Here is a 14,777-nt window from a genome sequence, read left to right as displayed (position 1 = left end):
AGTTTAAGGTTGCATTTAAGGGCCAGTGTTCTAAAAATGTATAAAATTTTTGGAAGAACCATCATTTTATAAATAACGATCCTTCCTAGCCAGTAAAGTTCTACCTTGTTGAAGTTATTTAAGTCCCATTGGATATTCTCCGTTAATAGAGTCAAATTTAGGTCCATGATGCTATTTAGTGGTAAGTTGATTGTGGTTCCCAAATATTGGATGCCCGTAGGATCCCAGTCAAATGGGAATTCTAGTTTTATCAACTCTTGGAGATCAGGATGTAGATTAATTGGTAGAATTTTTGATTTAGATGGATTCACTTTATAATATGAAATCATCCTAAAGTGGGCTAGAAGGTCCGAGGCCGCCCTAAGTGAGCTTAGAGGGGAGGAAAGCATTAATACAATATCGTCTGCGAATAAACCGATTTTATGTTGCCTACCTGCTAGGGGCAAACCTTTAATTTTGGTGTGTATTCGTACTGCTTCAGCTAGTGGTTCCATTGTGAGTACGAATAATGAGGCTGATAGGGGGCAACCTTGTCTGGTCCGTTAGTAATATCAAAGGATCTGGATATAACTCCATTGACAAGGACTCGTGCAGAGGGTGACCTATAAGGCTTGAATGACTTGCATAATGTTGCCCTTAAATCCCATTTTATCCAGCACTGAGAAGGCGTATCCCCAGTGTATTCTATTGAATGCCTTCTCCGCGTCCAAGGTAAGGAGCAGAGAAGGCATTCGAGAGCTCACAGCCCCATCCACAATCCCCAGCAATAGTCTTGTTGCATCTGATGCTTGTCTGCCTTTAACAAAGCCGACCTGGTCACTGTGGACCAGGTCCAGAATCCCCTCGAGTAGCCGCAGGGAAAAAATTTTTGCATACATTTTTTTATCATTCTTTAAAAGTGATATAGGTCTAACATTTGCGGGAGATGAGGGTTCCTTGCCTGGTTTAGGGATTGTGACGATATTTGCCTGGAGCATTTCGGGTGGTAGTGAGCCTTCCATCATGGCTTTATTAAATAGGTTTTTCATATGGGGAACAAGATGATCTTTGTATATTTTGTAGTATTCATGCAAAAAACCATCCGGGGTCGGGTGCCTTGTCCTTTTTTGCTTTGTTGATGGTTTGGAGTATTTCTTGAGAGGAGATGGGAGAGTTTAGTTTATCTATTTGCATAACTGACAGCTTAGGGAGTTGTAGAGAGGATAGGAAGTTATTTATGGCTGATTCTGTGGGTTGGACCACAGATGGGTCTTTCCCAAGGTTGTAAAATGTCTTGTAAAATTTTCTAAATTCCTCGGCTATATCTAGCGGATTGATTATTTTGTTTTTTGTTAGAGGATCAGTTATAAAGGGGATTTTTGCTTTAATTCTTTTTTGTCTAACTTTATTGGCCATCCATTTAGTGTTTTTATTGTTGGCGGAGTAATAAGTTGTTTTAATAGATTTCAGGGGTTTTTTTGTGCTCATCGATCAAAATGTTGCAGAGCTTCAATCTAGTTGATCTAAGTTCGTTAGATAAGATTGGGGAAGGATTGGATCTAATAGATTTTTCAAGTGATTTCAATTCCTCCAATGTCTTGTTAAGGAGGCTAATTTTTTCTCCTTTATAAATAGAGCCCTGTTGTATCATTACACTTCTCACGACTGGTTTGTGAGCATTCCAGAGGGTGAATCGACACATTTCTGGGGAATCATTGAGTTGAAAGTATTCGATTAATGTGTCTTTTATTTTCTTTTGATATTTTGGGATCTTCATCAGAAATGTGCTATTTCTCCAGCTGTTGAAGCATGGTACTTTGGGGCCTAATTTAAGTTTTAATGTAATTGGGGCATGGTCAGACCATGAAGTGACCCCTATTTTTGCTTCTTGTATTCTATTAAGAATTTGGAAGTCCACCAGAAACATGTCGATTCTTGAGAATGACCTGTGTCTAAATGAGTAGAAGGTATATTCCTTGGAGTTTACATTTAGGGCTCTAAATGCATGAAATAGCTCAGTGTTTTGTATCCAAGGAGACAAATTTGACACCTTGCTTCTTTTTATGTTGCTAGAATCTAAGGCTTCATCTGCAATAGCATTAAAATCCCCACATATAATTAGTGCACCTTGTTGTACCTTTTTAATTTTCCTTGTCACTCCGTTCAAGAATTTCAGTTGTCTAGCATTGGGAACATAGATATTGACCAGGGTGACAAGCAATTCCTCCAGTTTGCATATTAGTATTAAGAATGTACCATCAACATCTCAAATTTCTTCCATCAGCTGAAAGTTAACCGAGTCTCCAACTGCGATCATAACACCTGCTTTTTTTGGAGGAGTTGGCCAAGAAAATTTTAGAGAACTTGGGGTGGCACATTCTTGGTGTGTTGAGATTAGGTAGATGAGTTTCTTGGGCACAAAATATATCTGCTTTCGACAAGATAGCCTCTTTCCACAATGCAGATCTCTTAAAAGGAGAGTTCAGTCCCTTAACATTGAGGGAAACTATTTTCAGATCCATGTATGAGTCTCAGGTGAAGAAGCGTGAGTCAGCTGTCTTTTTTTTAAGTTAGTGTAGAGTCGCTTTTTTTTTTTGACCCGAAGGGCGGGTGCGCTGATTCAGATGTTTGCATATGCGATCCAGTTGAAGGTGAGAGAGGGGGGGGGGGGGGGGGGGGGTAGGAGGTAGGGAATAACCAGGTGCGGTCTTCATGCTCAAGTTGCAAAAGAAAAACTTGAGCTGTTCTGACCTTTGTAACTGAAATAAAGAAAAAGGGACCTTTCCAATTATTAGGTTTAAGTCCTTGGAGTAAGGTCTTGGTAGGGGTATTACATGTTTCAGCCTGTATTCTGAGCTTTATTCTTTTTTGCACGAGATCAGGATATAGAACGTTAAGTTCTTGAATGGGGAGGCTTAGCGGTTGGGAGCACCTCCCTTGTTGTTTCTGTTTGATTGTTTCCGTGTCCAGTCCTTGGAAGTATGATTGGGGTTGTGGGCTTTAGATATGGGGAGATTCCATTTCTGCAGCGCCGTAAAGCCTTCTTCTTGGGTTATTATAGTGGTGACGGTGCTTTCTCTGTTGTTACGATCGTGTGGGCAGGCAAAGCACGGGACCCACACGATCGTGACCAAGGGACACACACACGGGTTATGCAACTGGCTCTGGCTATAAGGAGGTAGACATGGCCCTACCTAAGCGGGGACATTGCCCCAATAAGGGCAGCCCAGCGGTCTTCGGATCTGGGCCCTAGCTGATCCTAGGAGCCACGCACCAGAACAGGATGCATTCACATGCCACATGACAGGCCCAGAATACACCGCATACAACATGCAACCACTAGTAACAGATTGGAAGCTGAATATAAATACCAGGTATTGGTTGACATTTTGTACAAGATGTTGAAAGCTAGCAGGCCACTTTACGGCTCCTGGTTATACTGCTAGTCCCTACACTAACCAGGAGTCCAGCAGAACTGGACACAGTTCACCACAGGCTGCAACAGGACATTACACAGACTGCAGGTCACACAGCAAGCTAACACAAAACTGACAGAATTTAAACGTACAAACGGACATGAACCAGATCACACTGCAGACTTCACCAGACAAGGATTCATGACTGCTCACCTTAGGGGCCATGCAGTGACTGACCAGGAGCTGGGTTTATATGTGAACACAGATCCAGGGGATTGGCTAGCAGGAAGTACCACACCCAGCCAGCTCAATCATTAACCGTGAGAGTGCTGTGCTGCTGGAATCACCATAGTACCAACATGTCTCAGCAGCACACGTAACAGTACCTCCCCTTTAAAAAAGGGGCCTCTGGACCCTTTAAGCATAGCCAAAAAAAAATTATGCAACTCCTCCAAACCGCACACGTGTACAGGATTTATCTAAAAAGGACCTGACACCAAGGCAAAGATGGCAAAATGGGAGAGAGTAAGGTAATTACTAAGCAGGACCACTGCGCCTTATACAAAAGGCCACCGAACAGTAGCCTGCATAGAATATGCACAATCCAGAGGGGAAATAGCTACCCTCCCTACTGACATAGCGTGAACAGGACTTATCACTACGGGCCTGATGCGGACGCGAGACAGAAAAGGTATAGGCAGACCTCAGTAACATTTCTGTAGCAAAAGTATGGGCAGACCCCTCAAACCATTCAGTAGAAACTGCATAGGAGGACCCCAGTAACATTTCTGTAGCAAAAGTGTAGGCAGACCCCAGTAACATTTCTGTAGCAAGAGTATAGGCAAACCCCTCAAACCATTCAATAGAAAAGGTATAGGCAGACCCCTGTAACATTTCTGTCACAAGAGTGTAGGCGAACCCCTGAAACATTGGTGTACCAAGAGTACAGGCGACCCCAGTAACATTTCTGTAGACGAAGTATAGGTGAAACCCTCAAACCATTCAGTAGAAACTACATAGGCGGACCCCAGTAACATTTCTGTAGCAAAAGTATAGGCAGACCCAGTAACATTTCCGTAGCAAGAGTATAGACGAATCCCTTAAACCTTTCAATAAAAAAGGTATAGGCAGACCCCTGTAACATTTCTGTAGCAAGAGTTTAGGCGAACCCATGAAACATTGGTGTACCAAAAGTATAGGCGACCCCTGTAACATTTCTGTAGCATAAATATATGTGAACCCTTCAAGCCATTCAGTAGAAACTGCATAGGCGGTACCCAGTAACATTTCTATAACAAAAATATAGGCAGACATAACATAACAATTCTGTAGCAATAGTGTAGGCGAAGGCCAGAAAAATTAGTTAGATAATAGTATAGGCGAGGGCCAGAAAAATTGCTCAACCGTGAGGGCAGGTGAAACAGCTAGCTGCTGCTTAATTTGTAACAGAGCCTGGAGGCAGCCCTGTAAAAAAAATTGGTGTCTGTTAAAATATCCATAGTTTTGAAATGTTGAAAAATTGCAAAAAACTTTTAAACAGAACCTTTTGGGCCGTGGAAAAATTGGCAGTTCAGCGTGATGACATGCTGTTTTAGGAGGAGAAGGAGTAATAATATCCGAAAGTGATTGACAAAGCTAATTCCCCCTTTTTTTGTCATGATGGAGGATGATTTTTTCTTCTAATGCAGCGAAAACAATCATTAGGTTCCGCTGCTTCCCGCCGGTGGAGAAGAGAAGTCTGGGGAAATCAAGCCTTTGTTCATCTTTATGAGTGTAAGCATTACGGCACTGGCCGTTGACAGGCGGGTATGCTTATCCCTGATGATTCCTCCAGCTGCACTAAATACCCTCTGTGACAAGACGCTAGTGGCAGGGCAGGCCAGCACCTCCAGGTCGTACAGCACAAGTTCATGCCACGTGTCCATCTTTGCCAACCAATAGTTGTATGGAGCAGAGGCATCATGGAGGACGGTGGTACGTTATGTACTCCCTCACCATCTTTTTACAGTGCTCCCTCCAACTCAGCCTTGACTGGGGAGTGGTGACGCAGTCCCACTGGGGAGCCAAAAAGCTGGCAAAGGCCTTGGGGAGTATACCCCTGCCTGCGCCCGACATGCTGCCTGATCCCCGCTCCTTACCTGCTACTTGGCCCTTTAAACTGCGTCTTCTGCCACTAGCGCTGTCAGATGGGAACTTTAGCATCACTTTTTCCACCAAGGCCTTGTAGTATTGCATCTCTCTCATACCCCTGACCTCTTTGGGAATGAGAGTGGAAAGGTTCTCCTTATACCGTGGGTCGAGAGGGCTGTACATCCAGTAATCCATGTTGTCCAGTATGCATCTAACTCGAGGGTCACAGGAAAGGCAGCCTAACATGAAGTCACCAATGTGTGCCATGGTCCCAGTACGCAACACATCGCTGTCCTCAGTGGAAGATGACTTTCAGGATCCTCCTCCTCCACCTCTACAGCACATACATGCTGAACAGATGAGAGGCAAGCAGCATGGGTACCCTCAGCAGTGGGCCCAGCTGTCTCTTCCCCCTCCTCCTCCTCCTCTTACCCTGCCCCTCCTCCTCCAAAACGCTCTGAGATATAGATATGAGGGTGGTCTGGCCATCAAGCGACATACTGTCATCCCCCATCTCCTGTTCCAACCGCAAAGTGTCGGCCTTTATGCTTTGCAGCGAACTTCTCAGCAGGCAAAGCAGCGGGATGGTGACGCTAATGATTGCCGCATCGCCGCTCACCATGTGGGTAGACTCCTCAAAGTTTCCAAGGGCCTGGCAGATATCTGCCATCCATGCCCACTCCTCGGTAAAAAATTGCGGCGGCTGAATACCACTCCGCTGCCCATGTTGCAACTGGTATTCCACTATTGCGCTACGCTGCTCGTACAGCCTGGCCAACCTGTGCAGCGTAGAATTCCAGCGTGTAGGCACGCCATACAGCAGTCAGTGTTCTGGCAGCTGAAGCCGACGTTGCAGGGTCCTCAGGTTGACAGCGTTCGTGGTGGACTTGCGGAAATGTGCGCAGATGCGGCGCACCTTGCCGAGCAGGTCAGACAAGTGGGGGTAGTTTTTCAGAAACCGCTAAACCACCAGATTGAAGACGTGGGCCAGACATGGCACGTGTGTGAGTCTTATGAGCTGCAGAGCCGCCACCAGGTTACGGCCGTTGTCACACACGACCATGCCTGGTTGGAGGCTCAGCGGCGAAAGCCAGTGGTCGGTCTGCTCTGTCAGACCCTGCAACAGCTTGGGGGCCGTGTGCATCTTGTCACCTAAGTTGATTAGTTTCAGCACGGCTTGCTGATGCTTTCCCACCGCTGCGCTGCCGCGCCACACGCTACCGATTGCTGGCGACGTGCTCACACTTCTTAATTGGTAGGTAGAGGTGGCGTAGGAGGAGGAGGGTTTGGAGGAGGTGGCATAAAACGCTGCAGATACCAGCACCGAGGTAGGACCCGCTATTTTGGGTGTGGGTAAGATGTGAGCGGTACCAGGCTCTAACTCGGTCCCAGCCTTCACCAAGTTCACCCAATGTGCCGTCAGGGAAATACAGTGGCTCTGCCCACCAGTACTTGTCCACGTGTCCGTGGTTAAGTGGACCTTCCCAGTAACGGCGTTGGTGAGGGCATGATTTATGTTGAGGAAGACGTGTTAGTGTAGGGCTGGGACCGCACACCGGGAAAAATAGTGGCGACTGGGGACCGAGTAGCGCAGGACCGCCACCGCCATCATGTTTTGGAAAGCCTTCGATTCCACAAGTCTGTACAGCAGCATATCCAGGTTTATTAATTTGGCAATGTGCATGTTTAAAGCTTGTGCGTGTGGATGGGTGGCGGCGTATTTACGCTTTCGCTCCAGCACTTGTGTTAGCGACAGCTGAACGCTGCGCTGAGAGACATTGCTGGATGGAGTGGAGGACGGTGGAGGTGAGGGTGTGGGTGCAGGCCAGGAGATGCTCGTGCCTGTGTCCTGGGAGAGGATTGGATCTGTGTGGCAGGTTGGGGCACAGGGGAAGAGGGGGTGGTGTGACCCGGAGGCCTCCATCCCACCTTGTGGGGTGCTTGGTAGAGATGAGCGAGCACCAAAATGCTCGGGTGCTCGTTAATCGGGACGAACTTTTCGCGATGCTCGAGGGTGCGTTTCGAATAACGAACCCCATTGAAGTCAATGGGCGACCCGAGCATTTTTGTATTTCGCCGATGCTCGCTAAGGTTTCCTTGTGTGAAAATCTGGGCAATTCAAGAAAGTGATGGGAACGACACAGCAACGGATAGGGCAGGCGAGGGGCTACATGTTGGGCTGCATCTCAAGTTCACAGGTCCCACTATTAAGCCACAATAGCGGCAAGAGTGCCCCCCCCCCTCTCAAAAACTTTTACTTCTGAAAAGGCCTCATTAGCATGGCATACCTTTGCTAAGCACCACACTACCTCCAACAAAGCACAATCACTGCCTGCATGACACTCCACTGCCACTTCTCCTGGGTTACATGCTGCCCAACCGCCCCCCCCCCCCTCTCCCCCCCACAGCGCACACCAAAGTGTCCCTGCGCAGCCTTCAGCTGCCCTCATGCCACACCACCCTCATGTCTATTTAGAAGTGCGTCTGCCATGACAAGGAACCACAGGCACACACTGCAGAGGGTTGGCACGGCTAGGCAGCGACCCTCTTTAAAAGGCGCTGGGCGATAGCCCACAATGCTGTACAGAAGCAATGAGAAATAGAATCCTGTGCCACCGCCATCAGGAGCTGCACACGTGGGCATAGCAATGGGGAACCTATGTGCCACACACTATTCATTCTGTCAAGGTGTCTGCATGCCCCAGTCAGACCGCGGTTTTTAATTCATAGACACAGGCAGGTACAACTCCCTATTGTGAAGTCCCTGTGGACCGACAACATGGGTGGCTGCCTGGAACCCACCGGCGGTACATAAAAATATCCCATTGCATTGCCCAACACAGCTGAGGTAGTAATGTCGTGCTTAATGCAGGTGGGCTTCGGCCCACACTGCATGCCGCAGTCAGACTGGGGTTCTTTACAAGTGGAAACAGATGCATTTATAATTCCCTGTGGACCCACAGCATGGGTGGGTGCCAGGAAGCCACCGGCGGTACATAGAAATATCCCATTGCATTGCCCAACACAGCTGAGGTAGTAATGTCGTGCTTAATGCAGGTGGGCTTCGGCCCACACTGCATGCCCCAGGCAGACTGGGGTTCTTTACAAGTGGACACATGTAGGTTAAACTCCGTGTGCACCTACAGCATGGGTGGCTCCCTGGAACCCACCGGCGGTACATAGATATATCCCATTGCAGTGCCCAACACAGCTGATGTAGTAATGTCGTGCTTAATGCAGGTGGGCTTCGGCCCACACTGCATGCCCCAGTCTGACTGTGGTTCTTTACAAGTGGAAACAGATGCATTTATAATTCCCTGTGGACCCACAGCATGGGTGGGTGCCAGGAAGCCACCGGCGGTACATAGAAATATCCCATTGCATTGCCCAACACAGCTGAGGTAGTAATGTTGTGTTTAATGCAGGTGGGCTTCGGCCCACACTGCATGCCCCAGTCTGACTGGGGTTCTTTAGAAGTGGAAACAGATGCATTTATAATTCCCTGTGGACCCACAGCATGGGTGGGTGCCAGGAAGCCACCGGCGGTACATAGAAATATCCCATTGCATTGCCCAACACAGCTGAGGTAGTAATGTCGTGCTTAATGCAGGTGGGCTCCGGCCAACACTGCATGCCCCAGTCAGACTGGTAATAGGTACCTTAACAGTAACCGCGTTGGTGGTAATGTGGTGGTGACTGCGGACCTAGTAGCGCGGTTTTATTTTGTTGGTTTTCGGAATGTGGCCAGGATTAAGTGGGCCATGGCGGGGGATGTTTTGGAGGCACTATGTGTCCTCTCCACGTGTCCGTGGTTATATGCACCTTAACAGTAACAGCGTTGGTGGGAAATGGCCGCGCCGCCATCATGTCTTTGGGAAGCCTCTGTTTCCACACCCCAGAGACATACCATTAGCAGCGGTATAGGCAGAGCCCAGAATTAGTAACATTTCAGCCGTAGCATTAGCGACAGACCCCACTAACATATCACTAGCAGCATTATAGGGGGAGCACAGTCTTAGTTCCATTTCAGTAATAGTAGCAGCCTACACAGGCCCCAGTAACAATTCTGAAGCAGCAGTATAGTGGGAGCGCAGTCTTAGTTCCATTTCAGTAGCTGCAGTACAGCCAAGGCCCAAGTTACATTTATGTAGCTAAAGTGTAGGCCAACCCCACACACACTTCTGTACCATGAGTGCAGGCGAAGAACATAGAAATTGCTATGATTACACTGTAGGTGAGGGCCCCAAAACATTGGTGTACCAACAGTACTAATGTACCTCAGTAAAAATTGGCCATGCCCAACCAAGATGGCAGGTGAAACCCATTAATCGCTTTGGTTAATGTGGCTTAAGTGGTAACTAGGCCTGGAGGCAGCCCAGTTTAACAAAAAATTGGTTCAAGTTAAAGTTTCAACGCTTTTAAGAGCATTGAAACATATAAAAATTGTTTAGAAAAATTAGATGAGTGAGCCTTGTGGCCCTAAGAAAAATTGCCCGTTCAGCGTGATTACATGAGGTTTCAGGAGGAGGAGCAGTAGGAGGAGGAGGAATATTAGACACAGATTGATGAAGCAGAAATGTCCCCGTTTTGGATGGTGAGAGAGAACGTAGCTTCTATCCGCGGGTGCAGCCTACGTATTGCTTACGTATCGCTGCTGTCCGCTGGTGGAGAAGAGAAGTCTGGGGAAATCCAGGCTTTGTTCATCTTGATGAGTGTTAGCCTGTCGGCACTGTCGGTTGACAGGCGGGTACGCTTATCTGTGATGATTCCCCCAGCCGCACTAAACACCCTCTCTGACAAGACGCTAGCCGCAGGACAAGCAAGCACCTCCAGGGCATACAGCGCGAGTTCAGGCCACGTGTCCAGCTTCGACACCCAGTAGTTGTAGGGGGCAGAGGCGTCACGGAGGACGGTCGTGCGATCGGCTACGTACTCCCTCACCATCCTTTTACAGTGCTCCCGCCGACTCAGCCTTGACTGGGGGCAGTGACACAGTCTTGGTTGGGAGCCATAAAGCTGTCCAGGCCCTTAAAGACTGTTGCACTGCCTGGGCTGTACATGCTGCTCGATCACCGCACCTCCCCTGCTACCTGGCCCTCGGAACTGCGCCTTCTGCCACTAGCGCTGTCGGATGGGAATTTTACCATCCGCTTGTCCGCCAGGGTCCTGTGGTATAGCAACACTCTCGAACCCCTTTCCTCTTCGGGAATGAGACTGGGAAGGTTCTCCTTATAGCGTGGGTCGAGCAGTGTGTACACCCAGTAATCCGTAGTGGCCAGAATGCGTGTAACGCGAGGGTCACGAGAAAGGCATCCTAACATGAAGTCAGCCATGTGTGCCAGGGTACCTGTACGCAACACATGGCTGTCCGCACTAGGAAGATCACTTTCAGGATCCTCCTCCTCCTCCTCCTCCTCAGGCCATACACGCTGAAATGATGACAGGCAAGAAGCATGGGTACCGTCAGCAGTGGGCCAAGCTGTCTCTTCCCCCTCCTCCTCATGCTCCTCCTCCTGAACGCGCTGAGATATAGACAGGAGGGTGCTCTGACTATCCAGTGACATACTGTCTTCCCCCGGCTCTGTTTTCGAGCGCAAAGCGGCTGCCTTTATGGTTTGTAGGGAACTTCTCAAGATGCATAGCAGAGGAATGGTGACGCTAATGATTGCAGCATCGCCGCTCACCACCTGGGTAGACTGCTAAAAGTTTCGAAGGACCCGGCAGATGTCTGCCAACCAGGCCCACTCTTCTGAAAATAATTGAGGAGGCTGACTCCCACTGCGCCGCCCATGTTGGAGTTGGTATTCCACTATAGCTCTACGCTGCTCATAGAGCCTAGCCAACATGTGGAGCGTAGAGTTCCAGCATGTGGGCACGTCGCACAGCAGTCGGTGCACTGGCAGATTAAACCGATGTTGCAGGGTGTGCAGGGTGGCAGCGTCCGTGTGGGACTTGCGGAAATGTGCGCAGAGCCGGCGCACCTTTACGAGCAGGTCTGACAAGCGTGGGTAGCTTTTCAGAAAGCGCTGAACCACCAAATTAAAGACGTGGGCCAGGCATGGCACGTGCGTGAGGCTGCCAAGCTGCAGAGCCGCCACCAGGTTACGGCCGTTGTCACACACGACCATGCCCGGTTGGAGGCTCAGCGGCGCAAGCCAACGGTCGGTCTGCTCTGTCAGACCCTGCAGCAGTTCGTGGGACGTGTGCCTCTTATCTCCTAAGCTGAGTAGTTTCAGCACGGCCTGCTGACGCATGGCCACCGCTGTGCTGCCACGCCGCGCGACACCGACTGCTGGCGACGTCCTGCTGCTGCTGACACATCTAGATTGCGAGACAGAGATTGAGGAGGAGGAGGAGGAGGGTGCTTTAGTGGATGAAGCATACACCGCCGAACATACCACCACCGAGCTGGGGCCCGCAATTCTGGGGATGGGTAGGACATGAGCGGTCCCAGGCTCTGACTCTGTCCCAGCCTCCACTAAATTCACCCAATGTGCCGTCAGGGAGATGTAGTGGCCCTGCCCGCCTGTGCTTGTCCACGTGTCCGTAGTTAAGTGGACCTTGCCACTAACCGCATTGGTGAGGGCGCGTACAATGTTGCGGGAGACGTGGTTGTGCAGGGCTGGGACAGCACATCGGGAAAAGTAGTGCCGACTGGGAACTGAGTAGCGCGGGGCCGCCGCCGCCATCATAGCTTTGAAAGCCTCCGTTTCCACAACCCTATACGGCAGCATCTCAAGGCTGATAAATTTGGCTATGTGGACGGTTAACGATTGAGCGTGCGGGTGCGTGGCGGCGTACTTGCGCTTGCGCTCCAACACTTGCGCTAGCGACGGCTGGACTGTGCGGTGCGAGACATTGGTGGATGGGGCCGAGGACAGCGGAGGTGAGGGTGTGGGTGCAGGCCATGAGACGGTAGTGCCTGTGTCCTGAGAGGGGGGTTGGATCTCAGTGGCAGGTTGGGGCACAGGGGGAGAGGCAGCGGTGCAAACCGGAGGCGGTGAACGGCCTTCGTCCCACCTTGTGGGGTGCTTGGCCATCATATGTCTGCGCATGCTGGTGGTGGTGAGGCTGTTGGTGGTGGCTCCCCGGCTGATCTTGGCGCGACAAAGGTTGCACACCACTGTTCGTCGGTCGTCAGGCGTCTCGGTGAAAAACTGCCAGACCTTAGAGCACCTCGGCCTCTGCAGGGTGGCATGGCGCGAGGGTGCGCTTTGGGAAACAGTTGGTGGATTATTCGGTCTGGCCCTGCCTCTACCCCTGGCCACCGCACTGCCTCTTGCAACCTGCCCTGCTGCTGCCCGTGCCTCCCCCTCTGAAGACCTGTCCTGTGTAGGTGTTGCACACCAGGTGGGGTCAGTCACCTCATCGTCCTGCTGCTCTTCCTCCGAATCCTCTGTGCGCTCCTCCCTCGGACTTACTGCCCTTAATGGGGTACCACTAGGGAAAAGTGATATGGAAAAGGATCTGGGGGTATTAGTGGATAATAGACTAAACTGGAGTAACCAATGCCAGTCAGCCGCTGCAAAGGCAAATAAAGTCTTGGGGTGCATCAAAAGAGGTATAGGGGCGAAGGACGAGAACATTATCCTTCCATTATATAAGGCACTTGTCAGACCTCACATGGAATACTGCATACAATTCTGGACACCGGTGGTCAGGAAAGATGTCACAGTGCTTGAGGGGGTTCAAAGAAGAGCGACTAAACTAATACATGGAATGACGGGACTGGAATACCCAGAGAGGCTGTCCAAATTGGGACTATTTACTCTAGAAAAAAGAAGGTTAAGAGGCGACCAAATAACCATGTATAAGTACATGAGGGGACAACACATGGATCTCTCCCGCGATCTTTTTACACCCAGGACCACGACGGTAACAAGAGGACATCCGCTACGATTAGAGGAAAGTAGGTTTCATCACCAACACAGAAAGGGGTTCTTTACTGTAAGAGCAGTTAGACTGTGGAACTCTCTACCGGAGGAAGTGGTGATGGCAAAATCCATAGAGGAGTTTAAAAGGGGACTTGATGTCTTTCTGGAGAAGGATATTACAGGATATAAATATTAGGTTAAGTGTCAATCCTGGTATATAGGCAGGTAGGAACTATTAGGGGTTGATCCAGGGAACAGTCTGATTGCCATTAGGGAGTCGGGAAGGAATTTTTCCCCCAAAAGGGCTAATTGACTTCTGGCCTTGGGGTTTTTTGCCTTCCTCTGGATCAACACAGTAGGATAGACAGGCTGGACAAGATGGACAATGTCTTCATTCGGCCTTACATACTATGTTACTATGTTACTACTACCTCACTGCAAGACAACTGTGTCTCATCGTCATCGTCCTCCTCACCCACAGAAAGTTCTTGAGACAGTTGGCGGAAGTGGGGACGCCAGAAACGTGCCTCTCTCCTAATCGCGCAGCAGTCGGCTGCGACACACCTGGATCAGGAGCTCGGCCTGTGCCCACACCCTCACTTGGGCCTACGCGTCCTCGGCCGCATCCACTTCCTCTAGGCCTACCACTACCCCTCAGCATGCTGTATTACCAGTGATTTGATTTCACAGGCAGGAAAGAAATTGGCGCAAGCCTGCAGGCCAAATATAATTTTTTTACTTTTTTTAAAAAGGAAAGGCCCACTGCCTCTAGTGAATGAATAATAAGTTTAATAACTGTGTTGCGGCCCTGCAAAAGTGTCACAGAACTTTACTGTTGCAGAGTTATTAACTGTGGCAGAGCAGGTATTTCCCAGGCAGGAAAGAAATTGGCGCAAGGCTGCACTCAACCGTAGCTGCTTGCGTCTGATTTTTTTACGTTCTCCACGCAGCACACGCGTACCCAGAGCCCTTAGAACTGACAGAGGCAGGGCAAATATACTTTTTTCCCTTTTGTTAAAAAAGAAAAGGCCCACTGCGTCTATTCAATGACTAATATAACTGTGTTGCGGCCCTGGAAAAGTGTCACAGAACTTTACTGTTGCAGAGTTATTAACTGTGGCAGAGCAGGTATTTCCCAGGCAGGAAAGAAATTGGCGCAAGGCTGCACTCAACCGTAGCTGGTTGCGTCTGATTTTTTTACGTTCTCCACGCAGCACACGCGTACCCAGAGCCCTTAGGACTGACAGAGGCAGGGCAAATATACTTTTTTCCCTTTAGTTAAAAAAGAAAAGGCCCACTGCGTCTATTCAATGACTAATATAACTGTGTTGCGGCCCTGCAAAAGTGTCACAGAACTTTACTGTTGCAGAGTTATTAA

The sequence above is a fragment of the Eleutherodactylus coqui genome, chromosome 6 (assembly GCF_035609145.1).
Source record: "Eleutherodactylus coqui strain aEleCoq1 chromosome 6, aEleCoq1.hap1, whole genome shotgun sequence".
In the NCBI taxonomy this organism is placed as follows: domain Eukaryota; kingdom Metazoa; phylum Chordata; class Amphibia; order Anura; family Eleutherodactylidae; genus Eleutherodactylus; species Eleutherodactylus coqui.
This window is presented reverse-complemented; position numbering follows the sequence as displayed.